The sequence below is a fragment of the Cryptomeria japonica genome, chromosome 5 (genome assembly GCF_030272615.1).
Source record: "Cryptomeria japonica chromosome 5, Sugi_1.0, whole genome shotgun sequence".
Taxonomy (NCBI): Eukaryota; Viridiplantae; Streptophyta; class Pinopsida; order Cupressales; family Cupressaceae; genus Cryptomeria; species Cryptomeria japonica.
The window spans coordinates 451,914,244-451,927,562 of record NC_081409.1 but is presented as its reverse complement, the minus strand read 5'-3'; positions in this window follow the sequence as shown (position 1 = coordinate 451,927,562).

Genomic DNA, 13,319 nt, shown 5'->3' with positions numbered 1-13,319 from the left:
AACTAGCATTCTTTACAAAGAGAATTAACCGGTTTGTCTAGCTAAAGCAGACCTCTTACTATCTTAGACTTTCTTACTTTAACAATATTGTCAAAATTTATATGACAAGATCTCCTATGCCAAAGCCAACTATCATCTATTTTTGCAATCAAACAGTTGCTAACTTTAGGATTAAGATGAAATATATTACGTCTAGTCTATTTCTTGGTTGCAATCAATTCACCTTTGTTGTCAAAGATTTTGCACATACCATTTCTAAACTCTAGTGGGTATCCTATGTCATTAAGTTGTGCCACACTCAAAAGATTGTTCTTTAGGCCTTCAACCTAGTAGACATTGTCAGCACTGCTCTTCCCATTAAGAGAAATAACTCTCTTACCTTTAACCATACAAGGTGAGTCATTGCCAAATCTGACAAAACCATCATCAAATTCCTTCAGGGAAAGAAATTTGCTCTGATCATTGGCCATGTGATGTGAACAACCACTATCAATGATCCAATTATCAGAGTTATCCATCCTAGATACTAGTGCCTTCTGATCTGATATTTCTTCCTTAATAGCTACAAACATAATATCTTCACTAGCATCATCATCAAATTCTCCATCAGTAATACCATTGTCAATAGCTACAAGACAATCTCTCTTGCCTTTACCCTTATACTTCTTAAATTTGTCTCTCTTGTATTTATTTTCACCATTAGGGCAATTAGCTGCTATATGACCAATCTTGTTGCATGCAAAACATTTTAAAGGTAGCTTACCTCTATATTTATCAGTGCCTCTAGGAAGTCATTTTGCCAACAATGCTTCAAGTTCCACTAAGTTGTCTTCATCATCAACATCTCTATTGGATCTAGATTCATAACTATGGCCACTAACTCTACTTCTTCTCATAGATGGGTTAGAGATAGAAACTCTGAATGCAGATTCTGATTTTTGTAAACTACCATCATAGCCATTTAGTTCAAAAGCAGTAAGTTTGTCAATAATAGAGTCATGAGTTACCTTTGTCTTGTCAATGGATTTTAGCTCCTGAATAGCTGCAACTCAGATAGCATATACCGATAGCAGGGTTCTCAGTACCTTATTGATTACTGTGGCATCTTCCGCTTTCCCTCCTGCACTCTTTATTTCACCAACTATCTCTTTAATCCTTTGACCATACTTCTTGATATTCTCACCTTCAGACATTCTCATATCATCAAAATTTCCTCTTAGACTCTCCTCTTTAGCAATCTTCACATGTTCATCACCGCTATAAATCTCTTCAATTTTTTTCCATACTTCATGTACAATTTCAAGACCATGAACATCTACATATTCAGCATCAGATAGGGAACTGATAATAGCCTCTAATACTTTTTTATTTTCTTGTTGTTCTTTCTTCTGATCATCAGTCGGGATTCTAGTAGGTGTGATATACTTAGTTCCTATATGATCACAATACTGACTACCAAAACTCTTATTGTAAATCTTCATTTTGTCGCTCCATATTCTATAGTTATGTTTGTTGAAATTCAAACCTTCTTTCTTCATCATGATCTACAAGATCTTTTCCTCAAGCGGTTAGGATTTTAGATTAAAGAGGATTTGAGATGCTTTGATACCAATTGATGGTATGATGAAAGAATAAGTATCTGGTAGAATATTGAGAGGGGGGTGAATTAGTATACTGAAAAACTGATACAAAGTTCCCAAACTCAAATTAAATCACACAAAGTAAACATATCTCAGTCAAGATCAATATTCAAAAGAGTACTTGACATCAACTGGTTTGACTGTTATGACAACTTAATAGTAAACAACTTGAATCTTGGAAACATCAACAATCATATCTCAACATATTTATCTCTCAACGCTTCCAGTTATCATGGCTTATCAGACATTAATCAAATCAACAAATAAGATCATAACCACAAAAGCATTCACCATTTGACACAAATGTTTATATGTGGAAAACCCAAATAGGTAAAAACCACGGTGAGATGAGACTCACAAGGATAGCTATCTGAACTCTTCTGAAGTTCGGCCTGTTAGGAGCCAAGCCTATTAAAGCTTTACAATAAGTCTTGTTAAGAACTAATTCCGGTTAGGAATTACCTGGTTAAGGGATTTACAAATATTCCGTGATGAAAAGCATAATACCTTGTTAGGAGTAATCTCACTAGAGGATTTAAGAATCCAAGCTAATGGATCACCTTGTTAGAGGATTTAATAAGTAACCAAGCTTGTTAAAGCTTACCCAGTTAAGGGATTTCACTTCTATTATAATTGTTTGAAAATAACAAGTTTTCTTGATCTGTCTGAATAGCACTACATTTGCTTGATCAGATCCTTTTTAAGCTTCAATCTGCCTTCACTCAAAGTACAGATCCATTCACTGGTTAGGCAACAACACACTCAATAGGTTTCTGCCAATCTTTCCAACAACTTTTACAAACAACTTCATCGACCTTAAATAAAAATTAATTAGGTCAGTAACACAACAAAAACCTAATTCTCATCATTGAGATTACAAACAGGTCGGTACAATCTTGACCGTTAGAAATTATAAGAATCTCTTCACATTCTTCAAGAAAATTCCAACCGCTCCATGATCACCACTTCATCGGACTTTTTAACTCATCACACGTTGTGCATTAGATGCAATCCACTTTTCTCCTTCCCTAGATAATAAACAAACGTGCCAAAACAATTTTAACTTATCCTCATACAATGATCACACATGTCTCCATCATTACCGCTCATCAAATAATAAACCAGCAAACTTTATTGATTAGGGTTTAACAACTAATAGGGTTTATTGGTTACATTGCATAGAAAGGTTTAACCCTTTACACCGGTTTACCGGTTCAACTCACAAACTTAACATACCAGTTTACAACATCTTCCACAGAGCTCTTCTTACCAATTACTAGCCAATATCAAAAACAACAATATCAACAATAACATGAATACCATTACCGGTGCAATTGACATCAATGACAACATATCATTAATGCAATCTCTATGAAAAATGCCAACAAACTAAAAATACCAACATAAGGATGATAATAAGGACGTAAATGAAGACTATGCAAGGACTATGCAAGGAGTGCCTATGATCAAAAGTATGTAAAATTTTGAGTTTGTAGGACTGTCTAACATTTCAAGATGGACTTTGTTTCCAGTAATTTAATGTGTAGGACAAATTTGTTGTTTTCCAAGTTTGAGAATAGTTGTTTGAAGGTAGGTATAGCTGGCTGAACTTGTTTTCAAACAAACTCAGACAATTCAGAGATACGCAGGGTAGGGCCTAAAATAGCCCAATACTGACTCAATACTGGTCTGACACAATGATACATATAAAATAACAGAAGACAATCTTAGGATAGAAATTGGAAACCATTCAAATGAGGCCCTTACGAAATATCAAAACAAGATGAACATTTAGAGAGTCTGGCAGCACTGGCTCCACTCCATGGTACACACTTCTCAGGCATGCTAGTCTCTCTTACCCCAAAGATCCGAAGATATTATCACCAAGATATTTTTGTCTCATAATACAAGTACATGAAGGGAATCTATGGGGTACGATCCGCACTCCCGGAATCACTGAATGTAGGATTTGGGCTACTAAGTTGGTTCTTATTGTAAAATTTTGAGGGTTCCCGATCTAACAACAAATTCGCAGAGCAAGCCACTTAAGACTTTAGTTGACCTTATTGGTGCAGGGAAGGCCCCCACATACGTTGAATTCACTCAACACTCTAGTCGCCTGAATAATATATTTATATAGCGGCTTGAAAAACCCACTCGAGAGTACGCTGAGAGAGATGATATCCCCAACACATCCCAATTTGAAGTACCTTTGAGGGGTGATGAAATCCCTAGTCAAATATACCCCTCACTATGTGAAATAAACTAAAATTGGGCATTATTGTCACCTTCTCCCTTTCTCCCAAGACCCCAAAGGCGGGTGGAAAGGTAGTTAATGCAACAGTAGGCTAACCCCAAACACTATAAAAGATTCTTTCCCTTAAAAAAAAGAAATATGAGTTAATCTTTTGAGAATCCTGATTCACGTTCGTTTTAAAACTCAAATTTAGGTGTTAGATATGCATGTGCATGTCAACTTTAAAACACCAAATTGAAATGTGAATATATGCATGTCAATTTTAACCATTGTTAATTTTAAGCCCAAAACTAAAGTGTGAGAGCATGAGTGTTTATGATTTAATAATAATCTGATCCTCTTTATAAATTTGCCACAACCTGTAGACAGATAATCAGTAACCCAATAAAACCCACAGAAAATAGAAAAATAAACTATGACAAGTACGAATGTGTGATGATACCTGAGCGATTGTGTGATCTTGTATGGTTGATTGTGTAATTCTATCAAAGTGATTGTGTGATCCTATCAGAGTGATTGTGTGATCCTAACAGAGCGATTGTGTGATCCTAACAGAGCAATTGTGTGATCCATAGACACACCAAACAAAAAATAAAAAATAAAGCTAATTCTGATATGGAACCTGCAAAACAGATCATGATGCTCGAGCAAGATCTCTCATCATCCATTCTATATTAAGTGAATCATATTTCACCCTATATGAGAGAACTAGGCTATTGTATCTATCGGTGGTTGGTTGATCCTCTAGATCTTGTATCTTCTTTTCTACTTTGAGGATTTGCTGATAGCGTCTGGCTTGTCTTCTTTGCTCCTTTGTCTTCTTGGCACCTAAAATCCTAAATTGTACCTTATGTGCCATAAAATGTCATAATTAAGCATGCAATAAAAATAAACCGTATTCAAATTTACCTAATTTCATACAGAATTTGACAGAACAAAGAGTAGAAAAATAAAAAATAGAAAATTAAAAAAACAACAATATTCCTAACGAATGCCTGATCCTAACAGAGCGATTGTGTGATCCTGTAAGGGCTTTTGCGTGATGGGTTCCACACGAATGTGTGACCATGTCTACTTGATTGTGTAATCCTATCTATGTGATTGTGTGATGATGCAAACGTGATTTCATGATGATGAGATCCGCTTTGGAATCCGTACAAACCTGCAATTTTTTTTTTTAAATCGTACGACCTGCAAAAATCACACAGAAAATAGAGAAGGTTAATTAGTTGTTGTTCACATCAGGCTCACCAAAATGTGTATGCTAAAGTTCATCATGTATTCAATCAGGAATAAAAGGGAAATCATGAATCCCTATCTAATCAAAGAATTCTAAATAAACCAATGAAATAACACAATCAATCAAATAGGAATGTAAAATAAATCAATTCAAACTCCCTATTCCAAGATCACATATTGCTTCAATTGTTCTTCTCTTCTTTGTGGTATGGTAGCTCTCAGATATTGTGCTAGCGACCTGCGAGTGACACAAAGATTCAAAGTTTGTGATTTAGAGAGTAATTGTCCAAAGTTCAGAGGAGGATTGAAAATGGAGATTGAATGCTCAATTTATTGATTATTGGAGAGGATTGATTGAAAGATAGAATATAGATTGATTAAGAGGTGGAACTCAGGTGAGCTCACATGTTGATTGATAGTTGAGCTACTGATTTAGAGGTGAAATAGAATTGATTGAATAGATTAAATGAGTCAACTGATTGAGAAAAAGTTGATTGAAACATGAAAAAGAATGATTGGAAGAAATAAAGAGGAGGAAATAGTTAACTGATTGAAAGATTTATGAGAGCTTTATTTAGAAAAAGCTAACTAAAAGATAGAAATAGGAATTGAAGAGATAATGATTTAATTAATTAATTTGGCATGTGCTTGACCTTTAACTTAGATTTTCAATTTAATCGTTGCATGAAATTTAACTCAAATATTGAATTTATTTTAATTCAATTTGTTATTTGAATATATTTAGAACTTGACTTTGATTTTCAATTTGATTTTTGAAATCATGCACATGTAGAAGAAATTAGAAGAAATTGGAATAAATTAGAATTAATTAAATGAAATTAGAAGAATTAAATGGAATTAGAATTAGAATAATTAATTAAGTGAAATTAGAATTAGAAGAATAGTTAATTAGTTAATTAAATAATTTAAAGAAACTATTTAATTATTTAGAAATGGACTTTAATTAAATAATAAAGATTATTTAAATTAAAGGAATTAAATCACAATTAATTAAATAATAATATTTAATTAATATTTAGAATAGGGTTAATGATTAACTAAATAGAGATAGAAATTGAAAATGAAATTTATTTAAATAATAAAGATTATTTAAATTAGGGAATTTAATCAAAATTAATTAAATAATAGATATTTAACTAAAATCCAAATGCAAGGTTGAAGACATATCGATTAGGGTATAACCGACAGGGGTTTATGAACTAGTAGATGGACCCAGTTGTGTGGTTGATCGCTGATCTTATCTGGAACAACACATAAGACCTAGAAAAGGTGGATGCCAATAAAGGGGCCATGTGGAGTTGATATGGCATGCATGCACAGGTTGGTGTAGAGTTGTCGGTGAAGTAGGTGGTGACTGGTTGACATTAATATCTATAATGTGTTTCACAAGTCGAAAGCAGAAGGGTGCGGCTCAAGACAGATCAGAGGACAGACATCTGATTTGATGACTCCATGATTGAGGTCAAGTGTCCAGGTGCTATTTGCATGTTCGCCTCATAGGTGTTCGACATGTGCACAACGAAGAAGGTGTCATGTTTGCCAAATTGGGCAAACGTGTTCTGGATGTAGTGTGATTGGCGGTGATTGGTGATCAGTTGCAGGTGGTCGATCTCTAGAAAGAGATCTGATTGGATTTGGTTTGCCTTGGGGTCGATGAAGGAACCCTAGCACACCAGAAGTTTGAATGTCTTTTTGGTGGGAAGGCATCGTATAAACAAGGAGATCAAAGACCAAATCTATGGTTGTTGCATGAGAGAGTGAGGCTAATGAAGAGAGCAAATTAGTCAGGTGTCCAATGCCAATTAGAGAGGAAACTGAGTGTATGACTGAGAACCGGTTTGAAGAGTTCAATGGGTGAGAGGGTTTGGCAGAGGCAAAACCGGCAAGGACAGAGAAACCGATAAACTGCAAAGCAATTTGCAGTGATGTAAACTAGTAGTGCTAGAACCTGCAATAAAGAAGAGAAGAATTTGTAGTGTAGTGCAAGCAGTGGAGGAGATCCAGCAACCCAGAGATCAGTGCAGAGTTAAGCCAGCAACTGAAGTAACTGAAAAACTGAGAACCGATAGTGTGCAGAGAGCAGAACCAGTAGAGAAGAAGAAGAGGTTGAACCATTAAGGTTGTAGTAGGAGATAAAGTTGCAGTAGTGAGAGGGTGATAAGAGTTACAAAGTTATTTTGTAACAAGGCTATTACTTTTGTAACTGATTACATTCATTGTATATCACTGAGTTGGAGCTCAATGCATGGGTTGGTGCTCCTTGGTTTGGTGCCCTAAAATCAAGGGTTGGTGCTCCTTGGGTTGGTACCCTAAATGTTGTGACCGAGGTTTTCATTATGAGGCTGGATCAGAGCAATAGTCTCCAGCAGCACTTCTCACCAAGGTTTTTCACATCTTGGGTTTTCCTCGTACATCTGGTGTTATGAGATGTCCCTTTTATGTATGATTGCTTTTTTTTTATCCTCTCATCTAATCGGTATGTCTAATTTATGTTACATCAGTTAATCAGTATATACACATAGGATAGAAAAGGGAAAAGATTTGGAAACCACTGATTCACCCCCCCCTCTCAGTGACATCTTGTGTTCAATAGAATCTTAGGAAAAAGATTAAATTTTTGATGATGTAAAGCAGGTTACTAATAAAGCACCTTATCCTATGCATTTTAGAGCAGATCAAGTAGCTTCTGACACCACCCAACCTAATCATGTTAATATAGCATATTATCAACTCCTTCATGAACTAAAAAAGATCAACATAGAGATAAATTTGTTACAAGAAATCAAGGACATACCCAAGATTAATCAATTGGTCAAGTCACTTTGCATAAAAACACCAAGGAGAAAAGGGAAATTTCCTTCTACAATCTAGGTAGGAACTAAGCTCACTGATGTACTATTAGGGTGATTACTTCCTTAGAAATATAGTGACCCTAGGAGTCTGGTGATTACTCTAAGCATAAGAGGAGTTGAGATAACTAATGTATTGATTGATTTGGGAGCATCTATCAATGTTATTATAGCTAACATTATTGAAATGTTAGGAATGGCAGGTGTGCAACCAACAACAATTGTGCTTTAGCTAGCAGATCAATCTATTTCCAAACCTGAAGATATTTTGGAGGATGTAACAGTTATGTAATTGATGCATGGGACTATCCAACTAACTTTTTCATGCTCAAGGCAAGAAAGAAAGAATCAAGATATCCAATTATATTAGGAAGACCTTGGCTAGCAACTACAACAGCCTTAATAGATTGTAGATCTAGAAGTATGACTATCTCTAATGGTCAAAAAAAAAAGAAGTTGTCACTTTATCCTCCAGCTAAACCAACATTTATTTTGATACTCAATTCTAGGTTTTTGAGGGTATAGAGTCAGAAGGAGATGGAGTGATTGAGCTTGTCATGGTTACTTTGTCATAAAATATTGAGGAATATGAAAATTATGTAGAATAAAGGGAAGATTTCAATGTTATTTCTAAAAAATCTAGCCAAGTCGTTGATTTTGAAGAAGAGTGTCCTTTTATTGAGAATATTGAGAAGAAAGTTACAAGAGGAATCTACATCAAGTTAAGTCACACCCTTTTCCTTTCAATGTAATTGTAGGAAATCCATCTGATGGCAAGAATGAAACCAAAGAAATTATAGTAGCAGGGGGTAAGCCTCTTTTCATTAACTCATCTTTTCTTCCCATGCAAGAAAAAGAGTTGAAGAAAACACAAGAAAAACACACAGAACCATTTACTTGGGAATACAAAGATATGAGAGGAATTCACCCATCTATTTATATGCATCATATCTACACTAAGGATGTTAAACTAGTGAGACAAAGTCAAAGAAGGATCACTCCAGCTCTTAGATATTTTGTTAAGAAAGAAATAGAGAAACTACTACAAGTAGAATTCATTTATCTAGTTTCTTATAGTTAATGGGTTTCTCCCTTAGTTATTGTCCCTAAGAAAAATGGAAAGTGGTGTGTTTGTGAGGATTATAGATAATTAAACAAGGCCACTAAGAAGGATTACTTTTCTTTACCATTTATTGATCAGGTGTTTGATAATATAGCTTGTGGTAGTTATCTATCTTCCCTTGATGGTTTTAGTGGTTACAATCAAATTTAAGTGGCTCCTAAGGACCAATATAAAGAAACAGTCACATGTCATTGGGGTGCTTATGTGTATAGAGTTATACCATTTGGACTTTGTAATGTGCCTGCCACTTTCCAGAAAGTTGTATTAGCTATTTTTGCAGATTTAACCACCTCATGTGTTGAAGTGTATATGGATGACTCTACAATCCATGGGAAGACATTTTAAGAAGTATTGAAAAGTTTGAATAATTTTTTTCAAAGGTGTAAGGATCATAGATTATCATTGAATCATAAAAAATGTTCCCTCGTGATGATAGAAGGAATTGTTAGGACATCACATTTAAAAAGAGGGAATAAAGGTTGATCCTAAAAAAGGTGGAAGTTATTCAACATATAGAAATCCCAAAAAAATAGACTGATATTAGAAGTTTTCTTAGGCAAATAGGATATTATATAAGATTCATTTAAGGATTTAGTAAAAATTTTGAGCCCTTATTTACATTTCTTAAAAAGGATACAGAGTTTGCATTGAAAGTTGACTCTCAGAAATCCTTTGAATCTATCAAATATGCCTTAACTATCTCTCCTATTATTAAATGGTTTGTCTAGGGAGATCAGTCCACATACATACTGAAGCTTCTAACTTAGCCATTGGAGCAATGTTAAGACAAAAGGATGAAAATGGAGCAAACATTTATTACATTAGTAAGAATTTGAGCCCCACAGAGAGGAATTATACAACTGAGAAAGATTTTTTAGTCGTGGTATATGCAATCAATAAATTTTAACATTATATTATTGGTTATAATGTATTTGTTCATACAAATCATGCAGTCATTAGGTATCTAGTGAACAAAATTGTTGTAGGTGGTCAGATTATAAGATGGTTGTTGTTGTTATAGGAAATTGACATCACTATTATGGATAAACCTGGTAAGGATAATGTTGTTGTTGACTTCCTTTCAAGAATGGTTTTGCAAGGTAATAATGAGCTAGTGGATGACACATTTCCAAATGAACACTTATTTGCCATATCATCTCCATGGTTTGTTGATCTTGCTAACTATCTTGTAAAAGGGAAGTGTCCAAATCATTTCAGCCCCAAGCAGAGGAAAATATTAATTCGTGAAAGTTCCAGATTCCAATGGATAGATGGAATTTTTTTTAAATGTATCCTAATCATGTTCTTTGTAAGTGTATGCAAGAATTAGATGTTTATGACATCATATATGCATGTCATAATGAACCAGAAGGGGGACATCATAGAATGGTCAAAACAATACACAAGATCCTTAGAGTAGGATACTTTTGGCCAACCATGTCGAAAGATGTTTCATTTTATGTGAAACATTGTGATGAATGCTAGTGCATGGGATGACCTACACCAACAATGGAGATGTCGCTACAACACTAGATAGCTCTAGAACCATTTGAAATATGGGGAATTAATTTTGTGTGACCTGTTGATCCACCTTGAAAAGTGATTCGTTATATTTTGGTCTACATAGATTATGTAATAAAGTGGGCACAAGTAGAGGCATTGCCAGCAGCAACAGAAGATAAGGTAGCTAATTTTCTATACAAGCATATTCTTCAAAGATTTGGTGCACAAAGAGAAGTAGTTTATGATCAAGGACCATAGTTTATGTCTGATATGTTTGAAGCTTTCATGCATAGGTATGAGATGACACATAATAAATCCACACCATATCATCCTCAAGTGAATGGGTAAGTGGAAGTCATTGATAGGGAATTGGAGAATATTTTAACAAAGACTATTTCATTAAAAAAAATAGATTGATAAAAGAGATTGGATGAAGCAGTTTGGGTCTACAATACAACATGGAAGACAACTATAGGATTCTCTCCATATGAAATAGTGTATGAAAAGACCCTTTTTATGCCTATTGAGTTTGAGTTGTAGACATTGAGGACGACATTAGAGGTTGGAATTAATTTGTCAGAAATAGAGAAAAGCATAATTCTACAGTTGAACTGATTGGATGAGATGAGAATGGAAATCTTTGTAGCATACAAAGGTCATTCAAAAGCAGAGGAAGGCATGTCATGATAAACATATTGTCAGCAGACAATTCAAAAAAGGAGATTGGGCATTATTGTTTGACTCCAGATTCCAAGAATTCAAAGAAAATTCCATACAAGATTGTTAGGATCCTATGAGATTGATCAATTTTTGGATAATGGAGTTGTTCAGTTAATACAAATAGATGGATAAAAAGGAACCATGCAAGTTAATGGTTATCGTTGGAAGTTATATCATAAATTAGCATCAAAAGAAGATTTTATTTCATAATTACAAGCCAAAATTGAACATTTCATCATGGAAGACATCACTTCCATGAAGGAATACAATTCTAACTAGATCCAACAAGAAGACAAGAATAAAGGAGATAAGCTAAAAACCAGAAATGGTAATTTATCTCCCAAAAAAAAAAATTGGGGATGATTAAAAACTAGAGATGGTGGTCTACCCCAGGGGTGAGCTAAAAACTAGAAATGGCAGTTCATGCCTTAGAAATCAAAGTTGAAAACTAGAAATGACAACTATTCTTGGATCAACTTTAATTTGCTCCTAATGACTCTTGATGGCTCTCAAAGTTCTCAAGTAATAAGTCTTTTGTAAGTATCAAGATCGAAGAGTGGCTCCAGAATGCTCCTGGTCACTCTTTTTGAGGAAAGAAATCTCTCTTTTCAAACAAACAGTTCTAGATTATTTAATGCATTATTTTAGCCTATGAAGAATGAGCCCTGAGTATCTCCTGATTGGCTCATTGGTCCATTACCAATTGAGTTGATTCATAAGCTCTGGATGGCTCCTGATCGATGCACTAGTTATTTTTGGTGAATTGGTCACTACTGCATGATGGGTCGTGATCGATACACTAGTTATTTTGGGTGAATTGGTCACTACTACATGCTAGCTCCTGATAAAATTTGCATTGAATAAGGAGGTATGCATTTATTGCAAATATTATTTTTGAAATATTATCTTTTGATTTAGTTGTTATAAAGTAGAATTGGTAGGCATTGTTTGTATAGAAGTCTCTACCAACTTATTATTAGCATTATAATTACAAAGTTTTAAGTACCTAACTAATGATGGCAGAGAGATAAGGGAATATATTTGAATGACATTATTTGTCAATTCAAATTCAAAGCAATTATTACTTCGAATGGTACACATATGTCACAACTACCGCCAAATTTGCAAATCTGTTGGTGTAATTATTTATTCTTATAGGATATAATTACACTTTACTTAAGTTAAATTTAGGATAATGCATCTCATCATAGTTTGGATATGAGACACTTAGGGAAGTGTGCACATAGGGATGTAGATTGTAGGAGAAATTCCACTTTTTGTGGTCTTATCTTGTTGTTACATTCCACATTCGGTGGGTCATATACCTCTTGTGGAATATTATATTATTTCTCCTACCTACCCTTAATTTTTCTTACCTACCCTTGTTTCTCATTGAGCCACATGTCATGATTGTGTGCTCATATATCCATTTGGCCTTGCCTATATAAGCAGGCCCATATTCATTGTATTGGTTAATCCAGTTGATCATTTGTATATTGATGAGAATATAGTTTGTTCTTGTCATACTATTGTCTCTCTTTTATGTGATTTTCATTGTGCCCTTAATCTTGGCAAAATCTCACATGGTATCAAAGCCATTGGGGCTTCAATGATTGGTTTTGGGAGACATCTTGGAAGGCTTCTAATTTTGGATCTGAGGTACTGCGCATTTTGGAGGCATCCTAGAGCTTTTTCGACATCACCATTACATCTGCGAGGCCATTTTGCATAAAGATCAAGTATAAACTCGACCCATTTTGGCACAAGTCGATTTTTGGGTGTTGGAGGAATTTTTTGCCCAATTTGGGATGTACGGTATGATTTTGCAAAAAAAATAAAAAAATATTTATTTTTTTCTGTGGTTTTATTTTTTAATTTTCAAATTATTAGAATTGCAATTTTTTATTTTTTGATATTTTCAGGGGGTCTCGTGACCACCCCCACTATACCTTGCTCAGACTTGCAGG